Consider the following 15141-nt stretch of genomic DNA (forward strand, 5'->3'; position numbering starts at 1 on the left):
CAATTTTGTATCATTGCCAAGATCCCTGTTCTTTCGGTAATCAGAACAGAGCACTAAAGCGAGGAGCATCCCTGGAATTTCCTGCATTGTGATTCAATATAAAGTTTAAAGAATGAGTAGGTGGATGTGAATAAGGTGCTCACTATTTATGAGTCCTCACTTTTAACAAACCATGACATCCATAGAAATATTGTTCATAAGAACATTTGTGTAAAAAATAAACTAAATAATGCGTTCAAACAAAATGGTATCTTCCCACTAAAAATGCACCAACTACAACAACAATCTGCTGATGGTTTAAACAAATTAAAGAACATGTTAAATAGTTAATACTAATAGAGTTAATGACAGGTTAAGAGAAAAGACTTCATTCTGGAGCAACAATGAAGTAAAGTAACTCTCTTTATTGGAGATCTTATACACAAAGTTTGGTGTACCTGAACAGGTATTGAATATCTTATAAATAAAGTTTGGTGTACCCAAACAGGGCCAAAATGCATCTCATGTATGCAGTTAATCTCTTACAAGCACCCTATGTCCATTGATCAATTCACTATAATACTAAAATAGTAAACAGTTATATCACGGCCAAATATGACATGTAAGGTTCCTGAACAAAAACTGTCTGATAAACAAAGCTGGAATACAGTATTATACTGGAATATACTTGATGAAACATCTAAAATCTGAAACCACCTGACTGTTACATCTTTATAAATTATTCCAAAAAAATTATAGACAAGAACATAAACAAATAATTGTTTTGAAAATGGCAGAAAACGAAGAGGAAAAGAAACCCTAGCGGAGCTCTGATGGTCATCGATAATGGAATTACTATGGCACTGCTGCCAGGCACCTGACGGTAAGGGTTAACCTCCACAGCTTGCCAGACTCCGTTCAACCTTACCTCCTTCCCACGGGCTCTCTAGCGTTTTCCATTCCTATGGTCCTCCCGCCTTCCTCGTAGTCCGTAACCACCATCGACCGTTTTCCTATCGGTTGCAATGGACCTGGACGAGGTGGACTATACGGAGGACCCCAATCCCCATGAGGTCATTTGGTCTTTCCATCACGCTATGTTGGGCTCTGGCCCTTTTGCCGCATCTCTGCGACCTCTCTCAGCTCCTAGCTCTGCACTAGACAAACTTGGGCCATCTGTGCCCCATCCTCCGCCCTCTGTCAACATCGAAGACGCCTCCGGCTTGGACTACCCACCGCTTTCCCCAGCTACCTTGAATCTCCTCGATACCTGCCTGCAACCATCGCCCACTTTCAATGCGTCGCTGCCCCGTCTACCCCACATCTCCACCCCGCCCTACAACCCTTCCTCCTCTGGCATCCCCCCTCCTGGGACTGCTACCTACCTTGTCCCTGCACTATCCGGTAGCACCCTTAATCTTGGTGGCCCATCTCCCAACACCCCTATCCGTTTTGGATGCTTCAGCTCCCCGGTCCCAAACCCTAAATTGACCCCATCCACCCCACAGACGGTTAACCAAGGCATACGGGGACATCTTTGGGACTATCCGACGGCTCGCAGATCTGACAAGCTAAAGAAAGGAAGGTGCCTAAAAGCTGTCGAGAGGGACATCAACCTATCCTTGGGCGAAGACCTCTCAATGGGGGAAGTTGTTGATACAGCGAAGAAGGTATTGGTGGGCTGAGTTCGGCAGCGAAACTATATTGTGGAGAGACTTCGTCTCTAGACCTCAGAGATTTTGGGTTCTTTACTCAAAGAATTACCCACCATTCAGGTGCTTGTGCGAGGATGGTTTGCCCTTCATTTCCACAAGGAAGAGTGCACGGACTGGATACTCTCTAGATTTTGGCATATCGAATTAGCCCCTGTTCTGCTGAAATGATGGGATCCCTTATTTGATCCTGAGAGGGAACAAATGGGAGCTGGGCCGATTTGGGTTCAATTACTAAGCCTTCCAATGCAATACTGGACCCCAGTCGTTTTTAAGCGCATAGGCAATGCACTAGGTACCTATTTGGAACATGATCAGTCCTATGAAATGTCAGGGAATATGACTATAGCTCGCATCCTGGTTCATTTGGATACCATAGAAGGCCTGGAGGAAAAGATTAACCTACATTGGAGGCATTTCTCTCGCTGACAAAATCTTGATTATGAAGGCGTTCCATTCAGGTGTAGACGATGCCATAAGGTTGGACATCTTTTCAAAGAATGCTCACTGCTCATGCCCACTACTCCGGCTGCTACAAAGGAAACCAAACATCACCAGACAGAAGACCTGATTGTGGATGAGCAGCCCACAGGTCCGGATAGTCCAAAGGATGTGGCTGGGGTCACTGCTCATCCATCCAGTGCTTCCCAGATGCCACCAATCTCCCCTCCTATGACTAGATCCCGGTCTGCTAGGGAGGCTGCTCCTACATCGGGTACAGTTTCTTCTCCCTTATCCTTTGCACTGAATTTTAATCAACATTTTTTCTCATTGGAATCATCTGCATCTTCACCTTGTTTGGTTACCTCTCCCATTACCTATGCACGTGATCACCCATTGCCTATCTTTTCCACCACCCCCCCGGCTGTCCTTGGACAGGGGCTCCAACAAAATCCTATTTCCCCTTCTGCTTCAGGTTCACATTCCTACAACCTCTGTTCCCGCCATCGGGAAATCCCTGACTCACTTGGATTGGGTATCACACCCTCTAATGTTGAGCATAAACCCACCCAGGGGAGGCCTTCCAAGATGTCCAAAGCCATTAATATTGTTGGGGATGATGTAGCTTAGGGCAAATCGAACACCATTGAAAGGGTACTTAGAGCACCATACACCCTTGGAAATGTTCTGCCATGAAGTGGCTCTCCTTCAACTGTAGGGGATTAGCTAGTCCCTCTAAAAAATTAGCCCTTAAGAGACTCTTGAGCTGTGAGCCTTGTGACATTATTTTTCTTCAAGAAACCCTAGGTAGCTTTGAGCTGATTGTTAGGACCCTTCTAACTATCATGCCAGGGTGGCACTTTCAAGCCCTGGATGTTGCTGGGAGATCTGGGGGTCTAGCTCTCGGGATAAACCCTCGAACCATCAAGGTTACATTGGCTTAGGGAGGTCAGGGTTTCCTAGGTATCGATATATTTTTAGCTGAATTAGGCAGAAATATCTGTATTATGAACATTTATGCATCCAATCACAGTATATTGGATTTCTTGCAGCAGCTCCTTGAGAATCCCCTAATAGACCAATCCACTATTCTAGAGGGAGATCTTAATTTCTCCATCGGACATGAAGAATTCTGGGGACACCACTCGCAACTGGATCCACTCTCGGATCAGCTCAACATCCTCTTGGAGCAACATGGTCTTATTGATGTCCCTATGAACAAGAAGCTGCCAACCTGGCACAACAGAAGGACTGGAGATGCAGCTCGGGGGAGGAGACTAGACAGGTATCTCATTCATGAAGATCTACTTAATTCCCTCACAAATTATAGATAGTGGGTGGGCACTAGAGGAATATCAGATCATTCCCCTATTTATTTGGAAGTGGCAGGCTCTTTCAAAAAACCTAGGGCTCCTTTTAAGTTTAATTCGACCTAGTTAAAGGACACTGAATATCTCAGGTTGGTTTCGGAATTTTGGAAGGCCCATCCCTTACCAAATGTCCAGAGGAAGGCTGAGGGTTTCTATAGTAACTGATTCAAACTCAAGTGATTATCCATAGATTGGGCGAGAAGGAAAAGGGCCAAGGAGGAACATAACCTTTGTGACATTGAAAATCAGTTGGCCACTCTAATGAATGAACAGGGAAGAGGGTACACCTATATAGCAGCAAAACTACACCTTGTGGTCTTGGAAACCCAGAGATCAAGGATTCTGCTGGATCGGGAAGAAACTTGGAGACTCAAAAGCAGGGCAATTTGGTTACAAGCGGGTGATGGCAATACAAAATTCTTCCATAAATTTGCAAATGGAAGGAAAGCCAGCAATACTATCTAGCAGATGCCTACAGAACAGGGTCTGATTGCTAAAACTTATAATCAGCTGGCACGGCTGGGTAACACTCACTTCAAGCAGCTATTCAAAGCCCCACCAGGCACACCTCTAGCTGATATCATTCGCATTGCAATGCATTTTCCCAGATTTGTGGAACCTGACTTGGTGGAGGATCTCATAAAACCTGTTACTATGGGGGAACTGGAGGGCACCCTAAAGTGGTTTAAGAAGGACAAAATTCCGAGGCTAGATGGTTGGTCCGTGGAATTTTATCTTACGTTCTTTGACATTATTGGACCAGATCTACCTGATGTGATCGAGTAATGTTGTACATCGGGTAAAATGTATGAACCTATAAATTCCACCTGTATAGCCCTCATTCCCAAGACAGACTCCCCGCCATCCTTCAATGACTTCAGGCCTATATCCCTATGTAACTGCCTATACAAAATTATTGCGAAGATCATTGCTAACCGCATCAAGTTGATCCTATCGAGCAACATCTCCTCAGAACAATTTACCTTCCTACACAATCGACAAATCCATGAGGCCATCGACACAACACAAGAGGCCTTACACTCCATCAAAAAAGAAGAAGCTTAAAGGGGTGATGCTCAAGATTGACCTCTCAAAGGCCTTTGACAGGGTCCGCTGGTTATTCTTAAGGATGATCCTTACTCACCTGAGCTTTCCACTGGTTTTTATCAGATGGATAATGTGTTGCATTACATTTGTATCCTTTGGAACCTTAATCAATGGATCAGTCTCCCATTCCTTTCAGGTGGAGCGAGGAATCAGGCAGGGGTGTCCTCTCTCCCCATTGCTTTTTCTTATTGTGATGGAAGGCTTAAGCAGGCTGATTGCATCAGAAAAAAGAGCTAGGAGGCTCAAGGGTCTCAAGATCATGGAGCAATGCACTCTAACACATCTGCTCTTTGTGGATGACATGCTCATCTTCTTAGATGGAGGCATGCAGAGTGTTGTTTCAGTCAACTTTTGGAGGTCTTCCTCAAGTCCAAATTGAGCTCATGATAGCTCAATGGAAAGATATCGGTGTCTAGTTATCATTTGACTCATCAAGAAAGTCATTTGGTCACTCCAGCTAGGAGAAATCTTGATTTTCCCAAAGTCACTCCAGAAGTGCAGCAACTCTCCCGAGGCAAATGATGTTTTGGAAATTTCTCCCAAACCATGAGACCTGTGTAAAAACTGAAGGAGGTTTTTCTTCTTGAGTCTATTATGGGAAAAAACCTCTCTCACTTTTTTCAAATTCATCTTTTCTTGCTCAGAAACATCATTTGAATAAAACCTATCCCGATGTGTGGCACAGGGGATTTGTAGAAATGAAGGGAAATGAAGGGGATGAGGGCTTCTAATTTCTTGAGAATTTTGGGAAGTAGGAAGGGATGTTAGGAAGCAGGGGAAAGTATAATTTCAAAGATTGAGTGAGGGGAAGGGGTCTAAAAGGGAAAAACACAGGCCTAACCTAGAAAAGTGTTAAATTGTAGCAATAGGCTAGGCTTTGTGGGAAAATGATGAATTTGAGGGATATAAGTGATGGGAGGTGTTTAAGAAGGTATATTAAGGATAGGGGAAGGTGTATGAACATTAGGATACAAGTTTTGTTGATGATTTGACCATCCAAGAAAAATTACCTTCAAAACCCTAGGAGAGGGAAATGAGCCTTACTTAAGCACAACTGAAGCACAAACAAGGTGTAAAATGACCCATTGGAACCTGAAATAATGATGACAACTCTTTGAATGATGGCACACTCAGCTGAATGGTGACATGGACCAGTACTTGGAAAACTTTGGAAGGAGTGAAAACAATCCTAGACCTAATACCTAGTGACCAAATTTTACATGAAGACTCATTGAAATGACAAAAATTTGATTTCGACACCCCAAGACCACTTTATAAGAGCATATTTGATCACTGGTGGAAGACTGCAAAGACTGATAGGTGGAACATTGATAGATTTGATGAGCATGATGGGTCGGTTAGAGGAGTACATTTTCACAAGGCTCAGCCGTGTTTGTGTCTGTAGGTAAGCCAACTGGCTTGGATATTTATTGCATGTTTTGTGGTCCATGTGAACCTCTTTTTTTATGTATTTAAGAGATTGAGCAGCACTTTGAAACTGATCACCAAGGTTCATTTTTCAGTAGTTCCATCAATTGGACGATTGATATGGGTTTCAATGGATACATTTTTATATCCTGGAATGGTGGGTGTCTAACACCTTGGTGACATGGAGAGGGTCTTGAACACATTGGTGTTGTGTGAGTCCCTCATGTATTTTGACAAAATTTTCATGGATCAACTAGGAGATTACCTTTAATTTCTCTGTATTGTAAAATGTCTGGAAATTACACACGTCTAGTGGCAAGTTTTGTAGTGGTGTCAATTGGGTCTAGCTTGGGTGGTTGGGAAGAAAATGTTATCTTTCCCTGTTTGTGAGTCAATTGTTGTTTGGAGCTCTTCTTCATGAGCTATGAGGAATAGAGTCAATTGTTGTTTGGAGCTATGAGGAATATCTCAGTCTCACTACCGGATGGAGGGTGGGGTGAGAAATTACATGCAAGGAAAAAGGTCGCAAGGTAATCAAACTGGTATACCTAGTTTAAAACCTTCTGAATGGGCGGGGATTGGGCCAGATGACAAGTCCTTGGTGATTTTGGCAGGCTTAGAAATGCCTCTCATAGTGCAGCCACTTAGCCAAAGGAGAGCTGCAAGAAAAAATCCCACCCTCTCCCATCCAAGGAACAAAGTTATTTTAGAATTGGTAGGTTTAGCGAAGCTTCCTAGCCATGTAGCTTCTTATGTAGACATTGTGCATGTATATTTAGGACATCTAAAGAGTAGTGCCTTTGATTGTAAATGATATTAACTGCAAGTCATCTGACATAACAGTAAAAAATACAATTATGAAAAGTTGTTATAACTCCAATTTACTTGTTAATGTTACAGGGAATGTCTTTAAGATCAATATATGGAACTACAATATGCACCGCTGCCTATATCCGGAGAGTTAAGTTCCACAATGAGTATCCTTAGATTGTCAGTGCCAATGACGAACAAACAATAACGATATGGAACTGGCAATCTTGAACTTGTATCTGACCTTACTAGCGACATTTTTTGTGTAATGTGTGTTTCTTTTCATCCTAAGGAAGATTTGGTCATTTGAAGCCCCTTGGATTAGACTGATTGTGTATGGGATATTTGTGCTCCGAGGAGGAAAACCGTCTGTTGATGATATTAAGGTTAACACAAATGAACACAGATATTTTTGGAGAGGGTGATGTTGTTGTCAAATATGTTTTGGAATGTCATGACCATGGAGTGAACTGGGCTGTTGCTTTTCATCCCAGCTTGCCATTGATTGTGTCAAGAGCAGATGGTCACCAAGCAGATTGAATGGCATGCAGATTCAATTGCTTGGTGAAGTTATATCTATTTCATTAGAGATATATTAACTTTTTTTTTTTCTTTTATCTTTTTCTTCTGTTACTCCTCTTTATTGAGTAGCATCTCAGTTTGCATGTAATTCATTTGTGAAATGTTAGTTTGTTTTGTTCTCGAATACCAAGGCCTGGCAAGTTGGATAATTTAAGAGGGCATGTGAAAAGTTTGTAGATAATTCGTTTGTGAAAAGTTAGTTTTGTTCTCAGAGATCAAGGCCTGGGAAGTTGAATACTTTAGGAGGGCACGTGAAAAATTTGTAGATAATTCATTTATGAAAAGTTAGTATGTTTTTTGTTCTCGGGTACCAAGCTTGGGAAGTTGGATATTTTAACTTTTAAGAGGGCATGTGAACTATATGTCTCGTGTGATGTTCCATCCACGCCACGACATTATTGTTAACATTTAGAAGATAAAAGTATCTGAGTTTGAGATGTATCCAAGTATTGTAGAGGTGTCCAAACATTTCGTAGAGACCATGATTGCTTCTAGATCCTTGTAGCACATCTTGATATGAATCTTCTTGCTGTTGGGCATGACCGTGGGATGATTGTTTTCAAGTTAGAAAGAGAAAGATCTGCTTTTGTTGTTTATGAGGGCACCCTATACTGCAACAATGACCATTTTTTGTTTGCTCATCAATTTGCAACTCAAAAATACTCTCAACTTATACAGATAAGAAGGGCTGGATCCATGAATTGGATCAAGGATGATGATCATTGTTGTTTAGCCCCATGGAGAATGTTGTCCTAATATGTTTGGATGTTGATGGTGGGTGATATGAACTTATTCTTGGGCCAGATGATAGTGTTGGGACTTGGGAGAAGTGACGCAATGCAAGAAGAAAAGACAACGACTTGGAGGACCTGCTGCCTTTTTTGCTTGCAATCAATCGACAGTCACTGACATGAGTCATAACCAAGTGATAAAAATTGCAGAAATAAGGTGATCAAGAAGTCTAGTTGTCCAGTAACTGTGGATACAATTTTCTGTGCAGGAACATAAAACCTTCTTCTTGGGCCAGAAGATAGTGTTGGGACAGAAGAGTGACACAATGCAGGAAGAAAAGACAGCAACCTTGGTTTGCAACAGAGGATTGTACCTGGGGACCTCCATACTCCATTTGCTAAATACATTTAGTCAGATGACATGGAAAATGTAGCCTTGCTGAGCAAGCATGCAATCATCATTGGAACCAAGGAGCTTGTACATTGTTCTCTACATAAGATTATTTGTGTTAAAACTTAAGAGTGGTGCTCGGGGTGACAATTGTGCTTTGTTGTCTTCCAAACAGAAACTGTGGCCTTATTGGAACACTTGATGTTCAAGTATGTATAATGAAGGTGTCTGAGAATTCTGTCAATTACATGAATGAGTTGGAAATAACCGTGTCATACAGATTGATGCATGAGTATATATTCAAGCTGGCACTGATAAAAAGGAAGTATGACAATGTTATGAGCATGATTAGGAACTGATTTGTGGATAGGCAGTGATTGCTTAGCTACATCTGAAGGGCTTCCCAGAAGCAACTCTTCACTTTTTCAAAGATGAGAAGGCATGCTTTAACTTAGCAGTGTAGGGTGAAACTATTCAAATTGATGTTGCTTCTGCAAAAAAAAGAGATGTTAAGGTCACTGTTATACACTTGGAACTGAGGCCCTTTGGTAAGGAAATGCTGCCATTGTTGAATATGCTTACCAAAGATTAAAGAATTTTGAAAGGCTTTCATTTTTTATCTTGTCATGGACAATATTGATAAGTTTTTGAAGATGTTGGGGATTGCATAAATATAAAATGATGTTATGGGTCAGTTTCACAATGCCCATATGTGAGTGCAGCAGTTCATGGGCTTACAGAGATTGCTGATATGCTTGTACTTAATAGTTAGGTGGAAATCTGCCCACTCTGCCATCTGGAAAGAAATCATCACTTATTGTGCCTCCATCAATTTGTCGCAATCGTGAATGGCTGTTATTGAGGGTTACCAAAGGCCTTTTTGGGGGTGGGTAGCATAATGCAGGGGTTGCAGTCCATGAAGAAGAGGATGAAGGAGCTGCAACCAATAGGGGTTAAGACCTTGACACTTCTGGTGGGTTGGATAATGCAGGGGGTGCAGTCCATGAAGAAGAGGATGAAGGAGCTGCAGCCAATAGGGGTTAAGACCTTGACACTTCTGGAGTTGAAAAACAAAATGGCAAGGTTGTAGTGGTCAGTGATAGAGAAGTGAGAGGAGACAATGACGATGAGGTAGGATGGGATGTAGAATATTTGATGTTGTAGGTACAACTCATAATGTCATTAGTTACGCCATCACCACGTATGCCAGTAATTCAAATATGGATACACAAAATATTTTCTTGCAGGTGAGAATGCAACTGCTAGTAACATTAATATGGCGATGCAACTCTCAAGTCAACAACTTGGTATTAAGAATTTCACTCCATTAGAAGTTAAAACCTTTGTTTTTGGATCTTTACATGGGCAGCCATACATACCTCCCTACATTTGTTTCTGCACTGTGGTCTTCTTAGCAATAGAGGGAGGCTAGAGTGAGACTGCTAGCTCAAATGTCAGAGGTCCATGAGCTTTGGTATTTAAGCCTTTTCAATTAGATGAGAAACTTAGACTAGCTTACAGAGCCACAACACATGGGAAGTTAGCTTACAAAGCCACAGCAGATGGGAAGTTTAGTGAAATTTCTTACCATCTTGCACACAATTCCAGTTATTGATGTAGATTCCGTTTAGGAAGTTGAGAAGGTGAAGAAATTGATTGGAATTGCTAAAGAATGTGTTATGGGTCTTCAAATGGCGGTCAAGAGGAAGTTAAAGATCATACTGTCGAACAACAAGAGCTTGCGGCCTATTTTACTCATTGCAACATTCAAAAAGTCCATTTAAGGTTGGCTTTGTTGAACACCATAGGCGTTTGCTAGGGAAATTCAAGTTTTCGAAAACATAAAAGCTTGGTTTTTCAGTACATTTAACTACAACAACAATGTCTTCAGTGTTCACCATATCATCATTCCAGTTGGAAATAAAACACTAGTGATAATTTCTTTTCTATTCACTAGGGATAATGGCACTTTATAATCCCTGCACAAAATGCCAAATACGAGACAATACTTACAGCTGTTAGCTCTATATAAACTGAAGTCCCAACATGCAACAATTGTTGTTCCTTTAGCAACTCCAACAACCAAATCCTTGGACACCTTGGACTTCTCCTAGTGACTTGGCAGCCCTCCTGGCATGCCCCCTGTACACTCAATCAGCAATCTGCCCATTAAGCAGTTCTTCAGCTACATCCTGCAGGCCATGGTCTACTTTCTTAGTCCTCCTGTAGCAGACTTCAAAGCCTTGACCTACTCCTTTAGTCCTCAGCCACCCTGCTGTAGCAAGTTCACGCCGTCATCCCCCTTGCACGGAACTCCACAGAGCCAATAACTTGGCTTGATAACTGCTGGCAAATGAGCTCGCTGCAAACCATGCAACAAAGGCCCAACAAGTTCTGTAGGCATCTGGGAGGCAATTGCAGGATGCTAAAAACACTGAATTATGACTTCATAAATCCTTTTGTTGATTTTGGAGCAACTTTTACACCTCTATACCATGGTAAGAAGTATGTGTCCTGTCCACATTGTACACCACACTTTATTCCAATCATAAAGGGAAATCTATGTGCTATATGTGAGCTTGCAGTTGTGTTCTGGGTCTTTAGCTACAGCGCAAGAGAGAGGAAGTTAAGGATGATACTGTTCAACAGAAAGAGCTTGCAGTTTATTTTAGTCATAGCAACCTTCAAAAATTCCATTTGAGGTTGGCTTTGCTGAATACCATGGGTGTTTGTTATAAGGGATGGAGCTTTAGTACAACAGCTAACTTTGCTTGATGACTATTGGAAAGTGAACCCTTGCAAACCATTCAACAAAGGTACAACAAGTTCTGCAGGCATGCGAAAGGCAGCTGTAGGATGCCAAAAAATTGAATTATGATTTTGACTTCAGAAATCCTTTTGTTGGTGGTGCAGCAAATTTTACACCTATATACCATGGTTAATCAGAAGGATGTGTCTTGTCCATATTGTACAACATGCTTTGTTCCAGTCATACAAGGAAATATCTGCCCTATATGTGAGCTTTCCATTGTGGGTTCCGATGCTTCTAGGTGCTGAATGTGCATCTTTATTTCAAGAAATTTCATTACCCATGCATATTTCCATATCAATATTGCACTCTCTACCTTTGAGAGCCACGTTGAGAGATATGGCAGGACAATCACTAACAAGTCTTGGATAGACTTGAGGGTCTTCTTAAGAGACCAGAGGAGGCTATTTATTGATCACTGAAGTGACAGTAGAAGTAAAACTTTCCATGTTTTTTCATTGTTTACAATTTGAAATTTCAGTCTGTGTTTTTGCTTCCCTTTCTCAGGAAGTAAAACTTTCCATGTTTTTTCATTGTTTACAATTTGAAATTTCAGTCTGTGTTTTTGCTTCCCTTTCTCAGGAAGTAAAACTTTCCATGTTTTTTCATTGTTTACAATTTGAAATTTCAGTCTGTGTTTTTGCTTCCCTTTCTCAGTCTCAGACAATGAAAAGTGCCAGTAATTTAGCTTTAGGTCTGGAGAATTTTTTATAGAACCCCCTGGGTGTTTATCCTATCTTTATCATGCAAGTTTTCTAGTGGTTTGTATGAGTAGAAACAGGCACTAGGGTCTCATTATTCAACATCATAAAGCAATGCAATTGTTTGAATGCTTTTTCATATGTAGGTCCTGTCAGAATCAGAACTGGTCAAATCGCCCCATTGGACTGGGCATGGTTTTGAACCAGCCTGCTGACTAGACTGGTATCTACCCAGTACAAACTGGCCCTAATTGGCTGGACAAGAGACTTAAATTTTTATGAAATTTCTGAATGAATTTTCTTGTACATGCACAAAAAAGTTGGTTTATTCTTTTGATGATGACTATAGATGCAAAGTAAACATTTGTGAATTTTTCTTAATGCCTGGAAATAACAATCCTCTCTTAATTATGACTCAAAATTTATAACTCTGAAGTTGTTATGTGTTTGAATGAAAACTATTTTACAAAATGCTTAAAAGAATTGGTTTGCATCTACATAACAGTATTCATGTCTATACTTGTATGTTGGCCATAGGGCTTTAGATTTGGGTTTCTATCTTTGTTTACACGCGTATTCTAAGTTCAGAACATAACCATCACTTTTACACTAGAAAGGCTTGGAAATTCTATAGCCAGCTGTTTGTGCTACATGCACTTGAAAAGGTGTCATTTATTTGCTGAAACCAAGGCATCTTTTAATGCAATTGACTCACAGCAGGAAGGAAAGCTATGACACAATTTAGATTTGCATTATTTGTATATTTACCTGTCTATATGCTGAAAATTTAGTAGTGGGGTATATTGTATTCACGCTGCCTAGGAAACTTACACCATGTGGCCTCATTCCTAATCTCAAACTAAACCTCGCAGCCAAACACTGCTTCATCTCAGGAACAAATTATAAGGCCTTTAGGGCTTCAACATCTAAGACTCTTTGGTCTTCTTTTTTCTTTGGAGGCAAGGTCGTTTGAAACTCAATGCATGTTATATTAGGATCCAAGGGACCAAACTTGGCGTATAAAGAAAAAGCACTACTTTCTACACATGTTTTTATTACCAAACTAGGTGCACCAAACCTTTTTTAAATCCCGAACACTAGTAGTAAAATTGTAGCATTTCATAGTAAGCCGTCTTCTGTAGCTGATATCAGAGGAAGAGATTGTTGCAGCAGTAGAAGGAGAGATTACCATGGGAAGCAGAGGGTTTCAAGAAACAAAGAACTGATAAGGGGAGTAGGTCATTTTTCCAGATCGAAAATGTATCACAAAAGGGTTATTTGGGCCCTCAAGGAAAAGAATGGGGGCAGTTTTTCCCAGCATGCCAAACAATCGAAAATGTATCACAAAAGAGGTATTTGGGCCCTCAAGGAAAAGAACGAGGCAATTTTCCCCAGCATGCCAAACAACCGCAGGTGCCCAAATCCGATGAAAACCCTCCCAAATTCTATCCTGCAGAAGACGTGCTTGATTAGACCCACTTCCTTTTCACACAGTAAATCAATAGTTTGTTGAGTACCCAGATACCCAAAAACTGAGATTGCTAAACCTATCAATCACAATTCTGAAAAAGAGTAATGGGAAATTGGGAATCCAAGGCTTATGATGAAAAAAATCTTAACCTTATGCTTGGTGCCTACGTCAGAGCTCTGGAATAGTGAAGACAGAGGTAATCAATGGGGAGAAGAGGAACTTAGGTCTTTCAATGTTGTACAATTCTTACACATCCACACTTCGTTAGGTAAAAGCTGCAAACATGATAGAGCTGTAAACTCTGGCATGCATAAAAAAGGAGCTAGAAAATCCAAAAAAGAGCGTAACCTCGTTGCATAGATGGCAGCTTCAACATTGCCCATTACTTCACTCAGTTAAGCAACACCCTGTTCTTGGCACTATCCACATTGCAAACACCAACCCTGATATTGAATCCTTTGGATAAGAATTAGGTTACAATCCATTTCCGTTGTTTTTTGTGGCACCTGCAACTAATACCCTATGCCCAGTGCAATAATTCAATGCCGAAGGTATGGTATGGCAAATGGTGATAGACTGACCAACGACAAGGAGAAGGGTACTGTTAAAATTGGCAACTAGGGCCAAACTACATGTGGGTCTACTTATTCATGGCAGCTTATATTTTTCCTAGATTCCTCTCGTCGAGAGGTGTAGGATTGATCTAAAAATCATCTGATTCCAACATGTATTCATGGAGATATGAATTTAATTGTGTTATGTGACAATTCGTCAAGGTCGGCGAACAACCAAATTACCCCATCTATCTTCAACGTTTTACTATAAATAGAAGAGGTTTGCAAGTCATTTGAGACACACACTCACACCTCTTGTGATCTCTTCCTCCCCACTTGTTTGGGTTTTAGTGGAAGGAAGAGTTCCTAAGAGAATACGCTGCCCTAAGAGAAGATTCCCTAGCTCCTAACGCTGGCATGGAGATGAAGGCCTAACACAGTTATGAAGATAGGCTTTTAACGCTGCCCTAAAGCCCTGAGCCCTAGCTGCACACATAACGATGTCAAGGAGGGCAGTGAAGTGTAAGCCCTCATAAAAGAGGCTTACACTCAACTTAAGGATAAGCCTAAATGCCCTAGCCGCTGGTCACAATTTGTTGTTACAAGAGACCCTCAAAACGCAGTAAAAGAGAGCCTTAATCTGATGTCTGAACAACTCCTAATGTCCGCTGTCATAATGGAGACTCTATCCACTGAATTGAGATCTATAAGCTGACCTAATTGTAGGGAATACACAGTCACCCTAACGTTGTCCTTGAGTGCCCTAAACACTGTGGCCATAGTCAAGGAGGATGCATATACTTAGCCTTCTATATGCTACTCATACGCTGCCCTAAGCCGCAGGAAGGAGGCCTAGAAGAGGCCCTAATCTCAGGCCTGAAGAAGACTTAATTCGTTGTCACAAATACAGCTAACATTGCAAAGGAAGCCTAGCAGCGACAATGTTAATTACAACTGTTCTAAGGCATAGGTAAGTTGGGGGCAACTGTATCTATATTAGAAGTATGAGGGTATCGCTGCCATTTAAGAACTTGGTAGCTAGCTGCTTTGCTAGG

The 15141-nt window shown here is 41.2% G+C and overlaps 2 pseudogenes; both read left to right on the forward strand.

The window, feature by feature from the left end:
* The first annotated feature begins 3970 nt into the window (after positions 1–3970).
* LOC149263457 (uncharacterized) lies at positions 3971–7387 on the forward strand (annotated as a pseudogene).
* Positions 7388–11608, forward strand: LOC149263458 (coatomer subunit alpha-1-like; annotated as a pseudogene).
* Positions 11609–15141: the final 3533 nt, after the last annotated feature.

Source organism: Pinus tabuliformis, chromosome 6 (assembly GCF_031772625.1).
Source record: "Pinus tabuliformis cultivar Carrire ecotype Pingquan chromosome 6, CPIR1, whole genome shotgun sequence".
Taxonomy (NCBI): Eukaryota; Viridiplantae; Streptophyta; class Pinopsida; order Pinales; family Pinaceae; genus Pinus; species Pinus tabuliformis.